At 36.4% G+C, this 20803-nt stretch overlaps 1 protein-coding gene across 3 annotated transcripts in view; it reads left to right on the forward strand.

Annotated features, from left to right (window-relative positions):
• Positions 1-20803, forward strand: part of LOC121300832 (cAMP-specific 3',5'-cyclic phosphodiesterase 4D-like) — a 401364-nt gene that overhangs the window by 233068 nt on the left and 147493 nt on the right. The window lies entirely within an intron of this gene.

Raw genomic sequence — 20803 nt, forward strand, 5'->3', positions numbered from 1 at the left:
TGTGCAAAGAGAACACTGTTCTCCTGTTATTAGATGTCTTATGTGGACTACTGAGCCTGACATTTTTAAATTGCTTCTTTTTTTAAATAGAGGACCAAATACAATATATTTGCAGTACTGATGTATTGGTTGAGGCATAGACATTTCCATTTATGTGAGATTTCAAGAATTTTAAACATGAATAAAGTCTTGTGATACTTTGTCTTTCATACAGGTTTTGACAGCTTTAATTTAAACTGAGACACACATTCTTCCTTTAATGTGTGAGGGGAACTCCTATTTATTACGATTTATTATGACTGCAAACCTGTATATATAGGGAATGTTTACGAGAGATTATCGGCATGAGCAGAAATGAACTGTTTACAGACCTAGAGTGTCAATATAACCCATATACAGACATCGTAAAATTATATTATATACTGCTGTTGCTAAGCATAGAAAACCATTATTTAGTCATTTGCCACTTTCATTTAAAAGAGCGAAAGGCTTGATGAGGAATTTCATTGAGTGGCATTAAGATCTTCAGTCCTGATTGTGACATGACTGTTTTGAATTACATTTTTAGTTGAAGGGAATTCTGAGAGGTGCCAAGAGACATGAGCTGTACTAACACTGAGAGTAAAGTACGTCTATGGTACTGTTAATATTAGGAATGGGATTTGACTCTGAAGACACTGCTGAGGGAAATTATAAAATTGTGATTTAATACATCTGGTGTGCAAGGTAGGCATTCTTTTTAGTCCTACCAAATAAATAATAGGTCCATCACTTGGACATAGCAGCAAGCAAATTCACCCAACTTGAACCCCAATATAAGCTAATGTTTATAAATAAATATTTTTAGGAAAGGATACTGAGTCTCAAGGTATAACCAAAATGTATCAGCAAAAGCATTTAATATACACCAGGCCTACTATAAATACAAATATCAAACTACCATAGAAACAGATACACATGCAAGGTTATTTCCCCTTTTATTCCAACTCAGAATATTATAGATATATTTCATCATTGAATGGAAATTAGAAAACACATGTACATGCATATATTAAATCCTTCATTACAATAACCCATTGCATATACTATTGTGCTTCTTTCATTCAAAAGGACAAATCTGTCACAATACATCAGTTTTTACACTAACCAATGACTATAAATAACTTGCAAAATCACAAGTAGGCAAAGGTACTCACTATAGTTATTTTTAAATCCTTGAAGTGTATACAAATGTAGTAGCATACATCTAAAATGGCCACATGCAATGCACTGCTTATTATATTCAGGTTAAATAGCAGTGAAGCGCTGTAAGAAAATACCACATTTCAGAGACTTTAAATAATGTTCTTTACTCACTGCTAGGATTAACTAACACATTTCAATCTACTGTATGGCACACGGGAGAAAATAGCAGAACAAGTTACAATAAAAAGATGAAGTTACACGGCAGTCAATTATTACAAGTACATTCATGGAATGCTACATAGCAAAGAGTCCTGCAAATAGACAGCACTGTTAAAGCAGACCTGCCAAGTCTCCCTATTTTGTCCATCCAGAATTCTGTATAGCTTTTAATTAAGTGTCACAGCTCTCTCGATTCAACTAGTTTATTAATCTACGATCCAGCAGGCCCCTCCCCTTGTTGTAAGTAGCAAAGAACAAATAACAAAAGTATAGCCAGTCCTAAAGTGAAAATACTTAAAAACTGACCAATTCTTGATATCTTTCCAGCAAAATAAATAGTAACCAGTATACAGTCAAACCCGTTTGTAGCTCATTCTCTGCTGATTGACAACACTACAAAGACACACATGCACTCAGCCAATATGGCACAAAATGACCTACTGTAGGAAGTGAAAGAGTAACAGATTTTCTGGAAGGCAGAACCTAGTGCAGTACCTGATATATTATTATTATTATTATTATTATTATTATTTATTATTTATTTCTTAGCAGACGGCCTTACCCAGGGCGACTTACAATTGTTTACAAAAAATACATATCAAGGAGTACAGTACAATTAAGAGCAAGATACAAAATACAATGACTTCAATCCTAATAAGAGTAAATACTAAACACAGTATGAATTGATATCAGGGCAGTTTAAGAGCAGATAACAGTGTTGATAGTTACATCAGGGTTAGTTACGAGTGCAAGTGAAATACAAAATACTAGAGATTGGGTTAAATGCAGGATTAAATACAGTAAAATAGGGAGCAGATAAGTACAAGTTAAAGTGCATTAAAAGGAGGTTACTATATTGTCCAGAAGGGAAGAGATGAGTTTTGCAGGTGTTGTCTGAAGAGGTGTGTCCTGACGAGGCGCTGGGAGGTGATCAGGGGCTGGGCAGTCCTGACATCCATAGAAAGGTCGTTCTACCGCTACGGGGCGAGGGTGGAGAAGGAACGGACTCTGGAGGCAGGGGAGCGTAGAGGAGGTACAGGCAGTCTTCTAGTGCAGGTGGAGCGGAGAGGTCGGTGGGGTGCAGTCTGGTCAAGACATTGGTAGGCGAGTATATGATTCTTGAACTGGATGCGTGCGTTGATAGGGAGCCAGTGGAGTGAGCAGATGCAGTGCAGTAGTGTGGGAGAAGCAAGGCAGAGAGAACATCAGGCGAGCAGTGGACTTCTGGATGAGCTGGAGTGGATGGGTGGCGGATGCAGGGAGGCCAGAAGGAAGGAGTTGCAGTAGTGTAGACGGGAGAGTACCAGGGCCTGGACGAGGAGTTGTGTGGAGTAGTTGGTGAGGCAGGGTCGGATTCTTCGTATGTTGCTCAGGAAGAAATGGTAGGTGTGTGCTAGAGTAGAGATGTGCTCGGAGTAGGAGAGGCAGGGGTCCAGGGTTTCTCTGATGTTCTTGGCTGAGGAGGAGGGAGAGAGCGTGGTAGATTCCACAGGAATGGAGAAAGAGATCAGAGGAGGGGGAAGATGAGGGGAAGAAAAGGAGGTTAAATTTAAAGAGGTTGATTTTGAGGTGATGCGATTGCATCCAGGTAGAGATACAGGAATGGGGGGGGGGGGGGGGGGGGGGGGGGGGGGGGGTACGTTTAACACTTTTAAGCTGATTTAAAGGCATAGTGTGGACAGGGCCTAAATGTGTTACATTTTGATGTTTCTGTTTGTCTGTTAGTAATGAACCTGATGGCAAACATTCTTTTAAGCAATCTAATTAGCACCGTGTTTGGTTTGCAAGTGTACAAATTAAGCCTTGTCATCTCGAGTTTGTTCTCTGCATTGAATCGGCACATTACTTTAAGGTGTTCTAAAACAGATCACACATACTAAACACCGTTTTCCAAGGCTGTTCATGGCCAGAACATTTTTCCATACAAGATTTGCAAACTGAATATTTAAATTCAGATAGATCAGCTCTTTCCTCTTCATCACAGTTACTTAAATCATCTTAGACCTGTAGTACTGAAAACAATCCTAGTCTGTGTATTTTTTGATTGTGTTTAAAGGCTTCGATTATAGACTTATTTTTTCCTGTTCTACTGCTGAGAGTCAGATGAACAGCTCAATCTCACTTTAGTCTATGGCCATGGTGGAACTGCCAATGTTACCACTGGCAGGCAATCTGTTGCCAGATGTTTACAGCAAAGGTCATATGAGCTCCCTGGTCATCCTCAAATCACTGAAATGAGAAGACTCAAAACCATGAGAAGATCTTCCTTAGAGTGCTGTTACTTTTTTTTTTTATTATTATTATTATGTCATTTAGCAGACGCTTTTATCCAAAGCTTGGGGATGGAAAGAAATGAAAATGGATGGAGATGCAGATGGATCACATTAGTTTACTGTAAAGCTGCGTCTTAGTTGGTGCTTATCTTGGCGGAGCCGAGTTCAAATCAGAATGAAGTTTTAACATCTACTCTCATGTAATGGAAATCATGATCATCAAAACTGCTGCTGCAGAGTCATTTACAACTGGACCTTTCGTTTTACATTTCATCCGAAGGATGGGGCACAGGGAGGTTAAGTGACTTGCTCAGGGTCCGTGGCTGAGCTGGGATTGAACCTGGAACCTCCTGGTAGCAAACCCCTTTCTCTACTAGGCCACCAAGCCTATCCTATCAGTTAAGTGTACCTGTACATGAAAAAAGATATACAGCGAAGGATATACTGTACACATTCTTCTGTATAAATACTGCAGTTCTATATTCATTGTCTTTAACAATGTTAAATGTAAAGGAACAATTCTAAACGGCAATATTTGGGTCTATTTAAAATAGTTTTTAACTCCCAGTAGCAGATGGAAGAAGGCACCACAATCAGACCACCATTACTATTTCAGGTTTCAAAGATTTTGTCAGGTGTTTCTTTGCAGTTTTTCATTTTCATTTTAGCAGTTTTTGATGACTGGGTGGGTGATGTCTAAGGAGAAGCCTGGAAATGAAACTACAGAATAAGAAACATCTGGCTGCAGTTGAGCCATGAATGCAACATTTTACTGGCACCATGTTTATATATTCTAGGACTGGAATCTCTGTATTACGGGATCTACAGCATACTGCAAGGAAAGGTGGTACTGATTTCACCAGCCAAAACCAGCATTTTATTTCCCTACATCTGAAGTGCACAATTACTTGTTTACTGAGAAAAAAAAAACACTTGGTGAATCTGTATGATGTCAGCTCCAGTTTCTGGCTTCAAAACTGTATTAAACTTTTGACCTTTTTAATAGAGGTACTTCATGTTAGACCATTATATTGAGCCAGTGCATTAGCTATAAAGTTTGGTGTAATTGTTGAAGATATTAATGGATATATTTTAAAGGGCTTAAAAGGACCAACAAACAACATTTTAAATGTCTGTTAGATTTTCTTAATATTACACTGTCAGTGGAAATCAAGTTTTAATTAAAGTACCTAGTTATTATGGTGACTCTTGTTACGTAAGAGAGAGGGCTATCATATCCGTGTATATTGTTTTCATACTGAATAATAGAGAATATATAGTGAATGCAGTGTATAATAAGAATGAATATCTGTAGTGGTGACAGATTGGTAAAGGAAGCTCCAGTTATGTTATGTAAAATTGGAAGAATAAGTGGGCACAGTGAAATATGAAGTCAGGGCATCAGGCTTGCTAACACTGCAGTATTCCTGGTAGAAGGGATTAATAGCTTTCACTTACCTTTTCAGGAGTTGCTTTATAACACAGCAGCCTGTCAGTTGCTTCTCAGTGGAGTTAATATCTATCTCACCATGGTTATTTGAACACAGATTAAATAAAAATAAAAACATTCTAGGAGTTTTTCAGGTTTTAATTAAAGAAATAGATGTACCTAAATAGGTTGTACATGTTATTTTGCATCTTCAGATGTCTCAACTGCTTTGTATGTGCAAATGCTCAATGAATGATTAACATGACTTTTTAGATGTTTTCATACATCCATTTATTACCTAAAATAGGGGACTACATCATTACCAACAATGGATTTAAAACAAATATTTCAGTGTTCAGTAGAACCTTTGAGATACATATATACCGTATGCCAAATTAGAAAAGATTAGAATTACCAAATTGCTAAATCCTTGTCTTCTTTTTCTGGCCTGATGAAAATATCCTCCCTTGAAATTATAACATTAAACTTAGACTGGGCTGATGTCAGAACCAGGACCAGAAACCAAGACACGCTTTTGCTGGCGGATGAAAACTGAGCCATAGCGCTCAGTATATTTATTTAACAAAAATAAACAGTTAAACCGAAAACACACACAAAACAAAGGGAGCGTTGGCCAAACAAATAGACACACAAATAACTAACAAGCACGCTTAGCAATTGTTCTATTACTTCACATGCTTATGTCCACATGTTTTAAATTCTGGCCAAGGGGTTAACTAACTATTAATTAACTACTTTACCCCTCTGCCATAGTCTGCACGAGATTAAATAAGGATGTGTGACTGTCAGCTAGTTAAATAATCAGTAGCTGATCAGTCACGCATCCTCACAAGGTTTTTAAAAATAAAAACAATAACCTGGCCGACGGTGTCTCGCTCGTCCAGCCAAACAATACATCATCATCATCATAATAATAATAATAATAATAATTATTACTACAAATAATAATATCGGACGGCTTTTGCCGTCGCATTAACACAAATCATAATACAAAACAATAATAAACAAAGGGGCGGGACACTCCGCCACAATATATTAAATACAGACTACAGAACGGAATCCTTGGGCAAATGCAAAGACTAAGGATTTCTTCTAGGTCAGTCTACATAGTACAATAAAAATAACAGATATTCAATCATATCCAGTAGGTAATGTCTGCGTCAGCAGAAATTCTAGGTGTTAAAGCCTCCATCAAACTTATAAATTACTGCTCTGGTAAATGTTTTAGTGCATCAAGCAGCAGTCATTTCTTACACAACCCTATGGGGAAAGCCTGGCTTTCCAAATCCATAAAATAATAAATTATTTTGTCAGAAGTAAAACCTTTATGTTATTTAATTAAGTCCTAATTAGTTTTGCAGGTTGTTGCCTTGAGTATATTTGTCATACTGTACTAAAGTCTGAAACTGACTGGAAAAAGTGACTGCAATTATAAGTTTGGCTTGGTTTTGCTTCCATATTGATGTTTAAAGTCACTGCAAATATCTATTATACCACATCTTAATAGATAATCCAACCTGGATCCAGGCTTAATCCTTGGTTTACATCCAGAAGATGGTTACAAAGCTGTGGTGAAAGGCTCCTCTGTGGACTGTAGAAGCACCTATAGAATAAAGTGGCTCTTCATTTTAGAATGGGTCTTTTAGGCTTTTGTATACAAGATATTAATGTGGAACAAGAATATTAACTTACAGTATAATATTCTAGGAACTGTTACTCTTACTAGCAGTGCAAGTATCAGCATTCAATTTTCAGATGGTTTATGCGCAATCGCTACGTCACTGCTGTGTAGGCAACAAGGAGGGACTGCGAATTTGGACCTAACCAGTTAAGAAGGGTATGTTGAAAACAGTATTAGACAACCAGTAGTTGTGAAAAGAAATCTAGTTATAAAATGTGTAAAACCTTAGAACAAAGTCTTACTTCAAACATGCAGATGTGGATTTCACTTATATCTAAAACACCCCCAGCCTGTCTGAATGAATATGGCACTGGGGTATCTTATAAAACTGAGATATTAGGCACAATAAATAAAATTCAGAATTCATCTGAGGAACTTGCATTTTTATATAAAAAGAAAGATTATGGACACTGTTTAAAGTGAGAAATGCAGAGAAAGTTAGAGGGGGCTTACTGTTGAGCCAGATCAAAACACTGCCTATAATGTAAAGCTTGCTTTAGAGCTATGCTATTACACAAATCCTTCTGATACTTACTGGTTACTTGGAAAACTAATTTAAAGTAAAACTGGAGAAACAGTTGCAAACTGCAGACTTATTTGGCTTAACTTTTAAAGCATTTTTAAGCATAATTTAAAACCCTTTTTTTTTTCCTTGTTAGTCCTACAATATGTTTTCCATATTTGGGTGTGAGTGGGTTGATGTCTAAAAATATAAAATAATAAAAAAACAGTATTTAGACAAACCACAGTATGACTTATACAGTATGATGTTCTATAACCCTGTGATGTTCTATAAAGCAATTTTGTGGGTTTTTCTGCTGATTAACAGAATTCAAACAGCTGTTTCCTTCGATGCCTTTGGGATGTCACATAGTATTTGAAGGAAAAGCCACTTCCGTGGTATGTACTGAACTAATGAAAACAGGGTTGCGGTCCTGTGATTGGGTAATGCCCCTGAGAAGGGTACCAACTGTTCAACTTTGGGTCTGCGGGTATGTCTGGAAACGAATGACTTACAGAAACTGATACATCTTTACACAGTGTCGTAATTTTCACAAAGGATGGATTTAAAGCACACATTCAGCAAATGCTTATTTGTGAAGCATGGTGACAGAGGTTCATTAGTGAGAGAATGAAGCTAGCTACTCTTGTTTTTACACATTCCGTGGAAACTTTTTTTTTTCTCTCCACACATCTCTATGAAAACAAAACAACAGCTGCATATCAAGTAAAAAAAAATACTGCAGTAAAGGTTGTCAGTGCATTGCAAATCGATATGAATGTAGAAATGGAACATATTTCTACAGTAGAAAGGATACAGTTACTGATTAGGCTTTTTCTTTAAAAGAACAACATCACAAAAAACGTGTTGTTGCTGTACAAAACCCAAGTACACAGCCATACTGGCAATGTTGCAATTAATTCTGAACCTTATGTAAAGTGGCCAGAACTAAAGTTTCAGCAAAACTTCAAAACAGTCAGATAATCCTGTTGCGTGAGCTTAATATACCTAATTTTCCGCAACCAGGAATGCTTATCCTCCCTGAGTAATATAGTGGAAGCAGACACACGTACAGTGCATGCATAGGTATGTATGTTCAAGAGAGTAGATTGTCCCATTGTGATGGAACTTACTTGGGTCCTTTTTTGGTTTAAGATTATTGAATGTATTATAATTGCAGGGTATATTGTGGCTGTTTGTCTGTTCTGCATGCCACCTTGAAGGTCCCAGTAGAGCCTGATACTACCCTATCATATGTCCAATTGCATTTATTTATTTATTTATTTTATTTGGCAGATGTCTTTGTCCAAGGCGACTTACAGGTGTTACAGAACAATACAAGGTAACGATGCAAAACAATATTTAAATACAGTGTAGTTTACAGGAAATGGAAATTATACAACTAAAGTACAGTAGAAGATAAGTTACAAGAGGTAAGGATTAAAACTAGCTAAGAACGTTCTTTAGCAAAAGTTATGAAGAGTATCAGAATCAAGCAGTATATGGAGGAATACATGCTTATTCAACTTGGTTCAGCTAGATTGTTCATGTGATTTAGGATTAACAATTTATTGCTTATAAAATCACATTGGCACATTGAACTGGCAATCACCAATTTAAGTTAAAATAAAACAAGGCTGTTGATGTGGAATTACCTGACAAACCAAACTGAAGAACATCATTCGAACACCATCAAGGTGTGGCCTCCTGTGAGACTGCTGCATCATGCTGTTTTTGATCAAACGTAAAAGAAGCTAACTCACTGGCGTTTTTTCAAGCTTTGGTAACATGAGGCTACGTTCACAGCAAGGCAGATCAATAATGAACAAAGCCACACAAAAAATCTGCATCCATGACCTCTGGCTGCAGGGCAGGAGGCTCAAACAATCTACCTTTTGTGCTACTGAATCTGCAACTTTCTCAGACTTCTCTTCAAGTCCCATGTTGCTCTGCTTGCAGTTTTCTATGTTTGCCAGTAATTGGATTAGCTAATGCTGAACTGTACTTCTACAACTACATCTTGATTTATCGATCACAGCTCAGCCCACTGATTGATGCTACTTAAGGGATTGCGTATTGACAGTCTTCTCATGAATGTAACTGTCTGACAAAATAGTAATTACACTCAGCAATCAGGACTTTTATACTGCTGAGTAATTATTTTTTTATAGAAGCTTAATGACTCATAGCCATATATTATTGGAGATCTGATGTGTAAAGGGCCAGTTGAAGCCCTACTGATTAAGCAGAGCTTCATTAATAGACGATAATTGGATGGTTTGGGTTATTCTCTTTTGCATGCAATTCTGGAGCCAAGAAGTACAGCACATTAACAAACATGCATCCACACATGTAGTGTGTACATATATATATATATATATATATATATATATATATATATATATATATATATATATATATATATATATATATAATTGTGTCATCTATGTAGCTGTGGCACCAAAACATGCATCCTCTGGTATACAGAATAATTACATGAAAATGGTACCCTTTAAAATGACATTATCATAAACTAGAGCCATTCCTAAAACATAAACTATTATACAAGATCAATTTATCTATACAAGGCCAGATAGATTTTTGCTGTTACTATTTACTGTGTTATTAGGTCATAATAATTTAGCATCATACCAGTATGACTGACTTTATTTGATGCAAATATACAGCAATCGGCTTTAGCAAACGAGGTTGAACAGTGTCTGGTCAGAATCATTTTCACAGAGCTTATTGATCACCAAGGCTGTTGCCAACATGTCTACCATGGAATTGTGTTCTTATTGGCAAACATAATACTGATTTATGCCTAATTAATGTTACCAGCATTAAACGTTGTGTAAAAACATCTGTTTAATATATTTGAGATATTGAGTGAATGCCTATACGTTTTAGTCAATTTACTGTCAATGCATCATCTTACATCTAAGCTTAATTTATGAATAAGCTCTTCTGCTATTATTCTATTTTGTCTGAAAATATATTTAAATAACTGCAGCAAGTCAGTAGGAGCTTCAGTAAATAAGGCTATTAATTGGTAACATTACAATGTAATGGCTGCTTTAAAAATATATTTGGGGTCATTGCAAACCATTGACTGTATTTATTTGCTTAATGGTTAACATGATGTAGTTGTCATTGGGTTGTGAAATGGTGGTTGAATTCCACAAGCAAGTTAAATTTAGCACAGAAAAAAAAATCAAGGTAGTAAACAGTTTTATGAGATGTTGGGAAAAAAAAAAGCATTGGGGACCAGATGTAGTTGCTTGAATCCAAATCCCAGCTTGAAGCATTATTGAGTCCTTTCATTGCCAAGCACTGCAGAGAGATTTTGTCATACCGTTACACTAAAACTTACAGTATGAACAGGCTTTCTGGAAACACCAGTCCTTTACAGGGAATTCCAATGCTATCCATTGGATGGCCACATTTCAGATTCTTGTATGTTAAAGCATATATTTGCAAAAATGTGAAGGCTGAAAAAGTTTCTATTGTGGTTTGGTAATGCTGCAGAGATCAATGTCAAAAATGTTTCATAAACTACAGTTATGTCAGCTGAATCCTAATTCAGATTCTGCTAATGCAGATTTTCTGAGTCGATGGACATACCGTGTAACCTTAATAAGCAGCCAGGTGACTTGACTGAAAATGCAGTATTCTCTGGCTAAGAGAACCCCCTCGGGAAGCAAGTGAAGTGTTAAGACGTAGTTGACCACCAGACACAATATGAATCATTAAATATATAAATATGTATTATCTGTCATGACGTACGTACATCAGCATATGAAATGAATAGAATAAATAAGAAAAAAGCAATAGGCAAGTTTATGTTAATAAACTATAATAACACTATGTAACACAATTTTTGTTCCTGGGTAGTAAGTGCTATTTCCTAATTGCTTATGCCTCAAAAGTATACAAAATGGCTATTATTCCCCATAAACTTTGCTTTTGTGACCAGGACAGTGATATTTCAAAATATCACTATTTCCAATGGGAAAACGGGCAAATGTGTGTCTTTTCGTTCACATAAAGTCAGAAAAAAACAACATATGAATCCAAATTAACATGTATTTATACTAAAGTAATACAAAAATTACTACAAAAGATTTAGAAGTGAGTAGTTTTTCGAGATTTACGATTATACTGAGTATTTACGATTAAATTAAGTGAACACAGCACCCCTACACCTGTTAAAAAATGCAGCAGCAGCTCTAAATTAATTATGAATACCTGTACAGGAGCAATATTCAAGACACGCACAACATTATATAAGAAAATGGTGAAACAACTCACCAGAATGTAAAACACCAAATTGCTCAGTGACTTGTGTCTGATTCAGGGTTTTTTTTAAGGAGTTCGAACAATTGTTAATTGTTTGTTTCAATTGTCATCGTATCTCAACTCTCGTTACCTCGCTGCAATTTAATATGTCTGAGTGTAGTTTTAATATGCAGTCCCTGGCTGGAATCAGTTCCGAATTTGTAACTTGCAGTTAATTATGGAAAGCACTTCTTTAATTTATTATCAAGATCTGAATCAGGAGATCTGTAGTGCAGGGTTACCTTTTTCGCCCTTCTTTTATTAAAGTTGATCACAGTATTTTTGCAATGTATTTTTGCAGTTTTAGCATGCTTTTCCCATGTTTAAACTATGTATTTACCATAGTTTATCCTTGATGGCTGTGTTTATTAATTTTTTTCACTATACTTCGCAGGTTTTTACAGTGATTACCTAGGCTTTACAATGCCTTATCGATGCTTTATTACACTTTGCTATGCTTTTACTATAGTACGCATTTATAAGGGTACCATAGTTCTGTGCTCACATTGGGGTTATACACAGACCTGTATTTCAGTCAGCTTACCTTGTTGTAAATATATGCACATTAATTTATAAACCTTTCACCTTGAGAATCTGCTGCAAAAAATGACGCTCATATAGATGACTGCGTCTTATTATTGTTTAACAGCAATAGGTTTTAAGCCTAACGTCTTTTGTAGAGCTCATGGAAGTAGTTAATTCTAGATAACATGTAAACTGCCAAAGTCATTTTCATGATGACACATGGAGGTTTTGGAGGTCACTGTTATGGGAAAAGGGTTAAAGTTATTTCGCTGATGTTTAACTCAGTGAAATCAAGCCCTGTATTTTGATGCTGTCTGGGCTTTATGAAAGGAAGTGCACTGCAAGAGCTTGCTGTGAACACTTCTTTTTTGACTTTCTGTGCATACTAGCTCTTTTTTGTGCTGGACATGTGACTGTGTGCCTTAAACTGCAGTACTATAGCATCTTCTACATTGTGTAATACTTGTACCGTTCCTTCACAGGTTTTAAGGGTATCAACTAGGGTTGTGCCTCACATAGTCAGAGTAATTACCTTTAACCTTTTGCAGTTCTATGTTGGACCAGGTCCGAAATTAAAATTTTTCCTTTCCGGTACACGTACCCTGTCCAACATCCTCAAAGCATCACTCACAAGTCCCTAGTTTTTTTTTTTTTCTCCGAAAAAAGCCAAGAGAAGCTTTCAATGGCAGAGAGAAGCAAGTAAAAAAATGAAGGCGGATCTGAGCAATACACATAGCTCCTTCACCACAGACATAACACGGACGTAAGCAAACAAGATAGCTGCTTCCGCATCCAGCGCTCAAAGAAAATCGTAGACATTTGCCAAGGTTTTGAGACGAATAAATGGACCTCAAAGGGTTAAGAAGTATCTGTCAGCAGGTATTAAATAAATCAAAACACCGTAATTTATTAAGGTGTTGATTAAAAACAAGAAAAGCTACATACTATATATATATGAATTTGTATTGTAATGATTTAAATAAAAAAAAAATATTAAAATCAATGATTTAAAAAAATCAGTAAAGTGATTTAAATTACAGTTTAAATCAGTCAGCCCTGACCTTTATACATTTTTTTTTATTGGGCATTTTCATTGTGTTCGACATTTACGGGGAATGAGCAATTACGTAATCAGTTATAAGATATGGCTTAGGTAGCACCATAAACATAGATTTAAATCAGGCCGTGGGAACGCAAGTTGAGTGAAGACTGGTGCGGCTTATCTTCAGTAACACTTGGATGTGTGCTGCAACTCCTGACCTAGCCTTAAAGGCCCAGTTGAACTTGTAATATATATATATATATATATATATATATATATATATATATATATATTATATATAATATATATATATATAATATATAATTTTTTGGAAAAGTTATCATGCAATACATTGTTGAAAATATTGCAGTATAAATCAGAATATATTTCAAAATATTTTTATTATTTTAGAATATACTATTTTACATGTTACAATATATTGTATAAACTATATCACCATTTTTATTTATTTTTCTTTGAATATATCCAGCATATTTTAAATGATGTCAATATATGAATTTCACTTTTGAATGTTTTAGAATCACAACTAGCAAAGGGGAAGTCTTATGAACCTGAAACAGAGCGAGCCTGTTCATTTCCCAGCTTTTTACACACACAATGGGATGGGTGGGGTGGAGTCTAGCTTGATAAAAATTGAAGGTCAAACTATGTTGAGTGGCATATGACATTAACTGAAAATATATCTCACCGTGCATGTGATGGCTTTTTCGCATGACTTCAATCAGTTTTATACCACTACTGTACCGATGTGATACCCCTAGGTAAAGAAATGAGCAGGTATTTCATTTAAGCTACATAAGTGTTTCCAGCAATACCTCCCTGATGCACTTAATAGTGCTTTTATGTCTGCAAGAGAGCTAAATAATAGCGTTTGGGTAGCTGCCTGCAATGCTATGAGGAATAATACAATTTTTAAACCTCAATGAATCTAAATAGTGTGGTTGATTTCTTAAATAAGTACTTTAGTACCCATAGCTCTTAGAGCATTTAAGATGTTATATTGCTCAAATATCAAATATATGTAGTTTACCCTAACAGTAAAGCAATTGTAATAAATACAAATATAAGATACCGTGCTGCTGTGTTTATCACCAGGATCCAAGAGTGTAGACTGATACTAACTTTGATTTTAGCTTTAAGATCACATACACTGTATGTGGCATCATGGGGTGAAAGCAGATGAAAAGAAACTGTGCTGATATTTACATTTTAAAATTTACTTAGAATTTTGCAAAGTAAACCCCAACTCAGCTAATAGAGTTAATAAAAGGCTACATTTTGTTCTTTTAGTAACACAAATGGAAAATAGCCATTTACAAAACAAACTGTATTCAGAGTTAAGATAACGTATTTATTCATTATGAAAGAAGAAGAAGAAGAAATAATTCTGTTTTAGTGTCGCATTGAAGGAGCCGTGTATTATGTTACTGTCCAGTGTTCTGGCAGTGCAGGGTCATGGGCTGTGTGCTTCTGTTCATTCTGATCTTGCACAAAGTTGATGTTTCAGGTGCAGAAATGGATGTACAAGACTGTTGCATGATGGGAATTTGTAAGTTTTGAGATTGTCTGTTCAGTATTAGAGTGATGACATTTTGCATACCAATCTGGAAGCCAGATATCCTTATATGTTTAAATCTATTCAGTCTGCCTCCATGGCAAATTCCTATCTCCCATTAAGCACAATAGTCACAGTAGGAGATTGTGTGATCCGAGCATGGTTTTTAATTGAAAGAACCCAGAGGTTGTTTTTTTTTTTAATCAAAGGAGGTGTTGCAAATAGCCATCTTTTCAGTAACACTGCGCTCACATTTTCTGCCTTCCCTTTTTGACCACCAGCCACCACTGCCAGAAAGGTGTCATCAGGCATAATAAAAAAACATGGCAAGCAATATTAAAAGCATTAAGATGATAATTTACTGTAAACTGTTAGAAGGGGTGTTGTGACAACAAAAAGCTGATTGGAATTAGGGCACAATACTCATATTTAATGCCAAAGGTTTTGCTTGCTTATATATAAAGCAATACTATTCTCTCTGCGTCCCAGCAAGCACATGCATTAGTTCTGGTTGTAATCTGCCCAAACAGATTTAATTTACACATACTGTGCTATACTTGAGAGTTTGCTAGCACAGACAGCTGACAAGTCACTAATGAGCTGCATCTTATGATACATGGTGGTTGAGAGATAAGATGAAAGTCTCCCTAGCACTGGGAGTTCATTGTTTAATGAGATCTGACCGCTTAGCATACATTGTGTGAACAAACTACTGGATTTAATTTATTGTTTTTACTGCTCTGCTCATTTTCAAAATGTGCATAAAGATATCAAATGAACCTGAGGTTAGGTCCATGCTTATACTATAGGATAAGATTCTGTGAAAACCATGGTATTTTTTTTTCTAATTGGATTTGTTGAAACAAATTGATATAGAGCAAATATCAAAACTTTCTCGGTAAAAAAAAAAGGATCCTGTTCATATGTTACTTTTGCATATGAAATAGAGGGAGTGTCTACTAATAATAATCCTTTTCCTGATGAATTATCATACATACATTATGAAGTGTTTGACCATGTTTAAAGCTGCCAGGGCTTGATATTATACAAAAGCAGATTCTGCTTTTCAAGTACAAAAGCACATAGGCTTATGAATTCTAGCAGCACTAAGTTAAAAACCATGCTCCTTGTCAATAGGATCTCACAATGATAGCAGGTGCCCATGCACCTGGTTCCTGCCTCAATGAAGTGGCTGCATTGACCAATATTGTCCATCAAGGCTATCTCCCACACACACATAAATAATCCTGCTGTATTTAAGGTGGGTTAAGGGAAAGGGAGCCAAGGGGTCTGTGCACACAAGCAGAGACTGGCAGTGAGAAAATGAACTACAAGGACAGTGGCACTAGAACGATTTTTTAAGTGGGGTGCTGAAAGCCATTGAACAAAACTGTAACCCCTGTATATGATGGAAGCCATGCAAAGCCAGGGGGTGCTACCGCACCCCTAGTTACAGCACCTTTGTATGTGGAATGATGTGTCATGTATTGGTTCTATACAATTCTAGATTTTCATTTGAGACGAACTGCCTGCCTCACTGCGTCCAGGGAATACTGTCACATTATGTCTTGCTTATGGTGATCCAAAGCTGTATTACCATGGAGCCTTGTAGCTTGGACACAGTAACTATAAAACACATGGAAGTGATCTTCAATATACAGTACGTGTTTGAATGGATGTCATTGTATAAGCATCAGATCCAGTGTTTAACTTCCTCTTTGTCGTATAAATGTTTTCTGTGGGGTTACAAAGGTCCACCTCCACATCACAGCTGGCTAGACTGAAAGTCGAACTTCAGTATTTTGAACACGTACTTCAAAACAATTGGCTATTGTTGTCTGTAAATGTTATTTTGTGACACTGTGATTAAAACAATGTTTAGAAAATAAATGGACTGTTGATACGTAACCTGAGTGGGACATCATAGAAACACTGAAGTGGGGGATGTCTTATTCCCCTTTTTTCCAATGTGACTGTTGGAAAACATGGATTGAGAATTGATTAGGGGTTTGCTACGCATGTGGACTAGCAGAGCTATACTGGTGTTCTTTTCTGAAAAGAGACTAATATTGCAGATAGCAGACTGTTTGGTTCAAATTGCATGTACTGCTAACCACTGATAGAGACGATGCGTCTACAAACTGCCCAACAATGACTGCAAGCTAACGAGATAACAATGCTGTGGACTAGAAGGGAACAGGCTCTAGACTTCAGAGAGATCAAAAGAGATAATCCCACTGGCATCAATGGGGGTCGCAAGGAGATAACAAAAGGCAGATGTATGGACCTTTTGTCTCCAGGAGTGTGAAGAATGCACTGAGTTCAGAGGTTGTCACACTAGACTACACACACAGACACACACACATTAACACTCACACAATAAATTAAATTACCTTGACCATTGGTTAATGTCAGAGAAAGGGGAGGTGGACCATCTATACAGAAGGGTATTTAATATCACGCAAACATTGTAATTTTGAGTTCTGTATGTCCTGTACCTGGGACCAGACTCCCTGCATATTTCAATAAACCTGGCAACTGATTGAAGAAAAGGACTCTGTGCATTTTCTTGAATCTACTTACTCACCATCTATTTTTTAAGTACTTCAGTGACCATTGCAAGGGGAAGTATAAACATGCATGTAAATGTACACGCACACTATTTCTAATTACAGCTATGGCCAAATGTTTTGCATCACTTAGAATTTTAGAATTGAGACATATTAAAACAAAATCAAAACAAAACAAACAAAAAACTATATGACCAAAATGTAATCTTATATTTAACATCATGTAATCAAAGAAACCACATAATGATATTGCAAAAGTCTACCGGAAGCCATAATAGTAGTGCAGTATTTCATGTTAGATTTTGAAATGTTACATTTTTAAATACATTTCAGTATATGAAAAACTACAAAGCAGTATGTAATTCAATATGTTGACATAACATTATTCAGCAGATTCCATTCAACTTTATGAAGCTAAATTTGTTAATTCTGTAGGGTGACGCAAAACCTTTGGCCAGAGCTATATATGACACTAGCTGTTATCCATGAGAACAGTGAGTTTTCTAACAGGGGTCCTCTTAAAATGTTGCACCACAACAAACTTGCTAAAGAGGTGATGCTAACTAGAAAACAGCGATTCATAACTACTGTATACAGCTTACTTACCAGATTCACAGATTAACAGATGTTCTCTTGCCTTGTCTTGGATGGTCTTTTGCTGTCCATTACATTTTTTTTTTTTAAATATTTAAATCATGTTATTATTATTATTATTATTATTATTATTATTATTATTATTATTTTATTAATTAGTAGTATTATCACTATTATAATTGGCATCGCCAGACCACACACAGTATGCAGGCTGGGGCAAGCAAAATGCAGTGCAAGAGCTCAAGGGGACATAAGCAAATAAATCTAGTTTTGATGCAGCCCCATAGCGAGCAACTACAATGAACTGTGTTTGATTAGTGTATGTAACTCATACTGGAAGCATCATGAATATATTTAGAATTTCCAAAACTTTTGATAAATTGACGATTCTCGTTGATACGAATTTAAGGGAGCAGCAAACATATTTGTATTATCAGAAGTCTAAGCCATATGCAGTCTGGGAGTTTTTATGTGAATCAAAATTCAATTACAGAACAATTAAACAAATTATATATTTAAAAGTGCTGTGCATGTCAGTGAACTTTTAAAAAGTACACATTGCAAATGAACTGTACTTGAAACCTGCATGTCTCATTCTGATCACAGGCCTTTTAAAACCACAAAAGCCAGACATCCTCAACATCAGGGTACTGAGCAAACCAGAAACACTGGCGACTTGCATCCACAGTTTACTGTTCATAAGCCTGTATTACTGTATCCCAGTTTTTGCAATATGCTTTATGTTATGCCGTGATACCCCATGGATATAGTTATATTCACATTCATATCTTTAAATAATTATGTTTATTCAAGGCTCTAAGAACCTGAATACAATAATGGATTTCAAGCAAAGCTAAAAGCCTTCAACACAGTAATGAGCAATTATGTCATTTTAACCTGACACCAAAAAAGGCTTTATCAGCCTGTTTTTCTTTTCTAAATCATTTCCATATGTAAGCAGAAGCATTATCGAATTAGTTTGTGGGAAAGCTCAGGAAGTAAATATATAAAAATTAGTTCCATTCAGATTGATGTAAATATGGTATTTGTTTTTTAGGGGTTGACAAAGTACTGTAATACATCACACACCTAGAGTGCAGTACAGTACAACAGGTTGGGGTCGAGATACTGGTATCCAAAGTCAACAATAAGAACGTGTCAGATATGTAAGATTGACAGCTGTTTCATTTGCTGTAATTTTCATTATCTTGAAAATCTCAGGCCCAGGCTTGGTCACCTGCTGGTCAGAAGCAAAGAATATGTTAATAAATTATTACATTAAGTAGCCCCCTGCAAATTTGTACAAATGAAAAAAAAAAAAGGTTTCATGATGTTTCAGTTGAATCAAAAATAAATGTTGCTCTAAGAAATGTGTAATTTACTACAGTCGTTTGTGAGTCCCTGAATAAACTTAGAAAAGGAGGAAGCCTACTTGTATTGTACAAGGTAATTGTAAAAAAAAAAAAAAAAAAAAAAAAAAAAAAACAATAAGATATCAAACACCTTTCATCTTTCATTACCACAAAATGAAAAATGTTTCCCACCAAATGTTTCCTGAGGTGTTTTTTTTTTTTTTTATTGTATTTTTCAAAATATTTTCATCCAAATAGGGTTTAAGCAGTTGCATAGAACAGTTTGTAATGTACACAATTTCTATGTAAATTATGTACTGAAAAAAAAAAGTATTATCAGGGTTTGAATTTATTTTTTGTGTGTGCGAGGGATTCCCCCCTTATACTACAGCCAATGGGGAGGATTCCAAAATTTTAGGGGGGGAATGACAAAAAAAGGCACTTTTGCTTATAATAAACTAGATATCTTTTATTGCATCATCATTCACATTGGTGTTGCTTTAAAATAAGCTGCTTTCATTTTCTCACACCGCACGCACTCTGTCAATGGTTCCTAGGCGACAGTTCCAAGGTACGCAACCAATGTCATTTGTGTGTTATGGTTGCTTTTGGTGGGAATCCAGGTATCTTCAAAATACTATTCGCATGGGCTCCCGAGTGGTGCATCCAGTAAAGGCGCTCTGCGTGAGTGCAGGATGCGTCCTATAGCCTGGAAATCGCAGGTTCAAGTCTGGGCTATTTCATAGCCAACTGTTGACGGGAGTTCCCAGGAGGCGGCGCTCAATTGGCTGAATGTCGCCAAGGGGGTGGGGTTTAGGTCAGCCAAGGTGTCCTCGACTCACTGCGCACCAGCGACCCCTGTAGTCTGGCCGGGCGCCTATTAGCTGCCCGGGAGCTGCGTTGTCCTCCAACACTTTAGCAAAATACAATATGAATGCAGCAAGTTAGAATTACAACACATTATATCAACAATAATATAATAGTAGTGCAAGGATAGTGCTTTAGCTGAGGATCCAGTAACATGGTTCATAGATCAGGGAAGTCCAGTGCATAGGAGGAGGGCAGATCAAGAGATCTTCAAGTGCAGTCTAAACAGATGGGTCTTCAGATGGCAGCGGAAGGCAGTGAGAGACAGAACAGTCCTGAGGTTTGCCAGTAATGGGTTCCACCACTGAAGGGCTAGGGAAGAGAAGGAGCGGGCATGGAAGGATGGAGAGGAGAGGGACGGCATGACCAGTTGGCCAGTAGAGGAGGAGCAGAGAGGGCGAGAGGGAGTGCAGGGAGACACCTGTGTAATTGTAAGTACACCATGTAGTTGATTGATTACAGTTCAATTACGTCTTTATTTGTCATTCGATCATTATTTTTGTATTTTCAACCACTTTTGGTAACCCTATTTTTTTGAAAAAAATATGTTATATTGTACGTTTCTGTATCTGTGCCTGTGATGATTGCTTGGTTATTTAGAATAAACAGTGTAAACTTGTTAATGTTAC

Source organism: Polyodon spathula, chromosome 2 (genome assembly GCF_017654505.1).
Source record: "Polyodon spathula isolate WHYD16114869_AA chromosome 2, ASM1765450v1, whole genome shotgun sequence".
Taxonomy (NCBI): Eukaryota; Metazoa; Chordata; class Actinopteri; order Acipenseriformes; family Polyodontidae; genus Polyodon; species Polyodon spathula.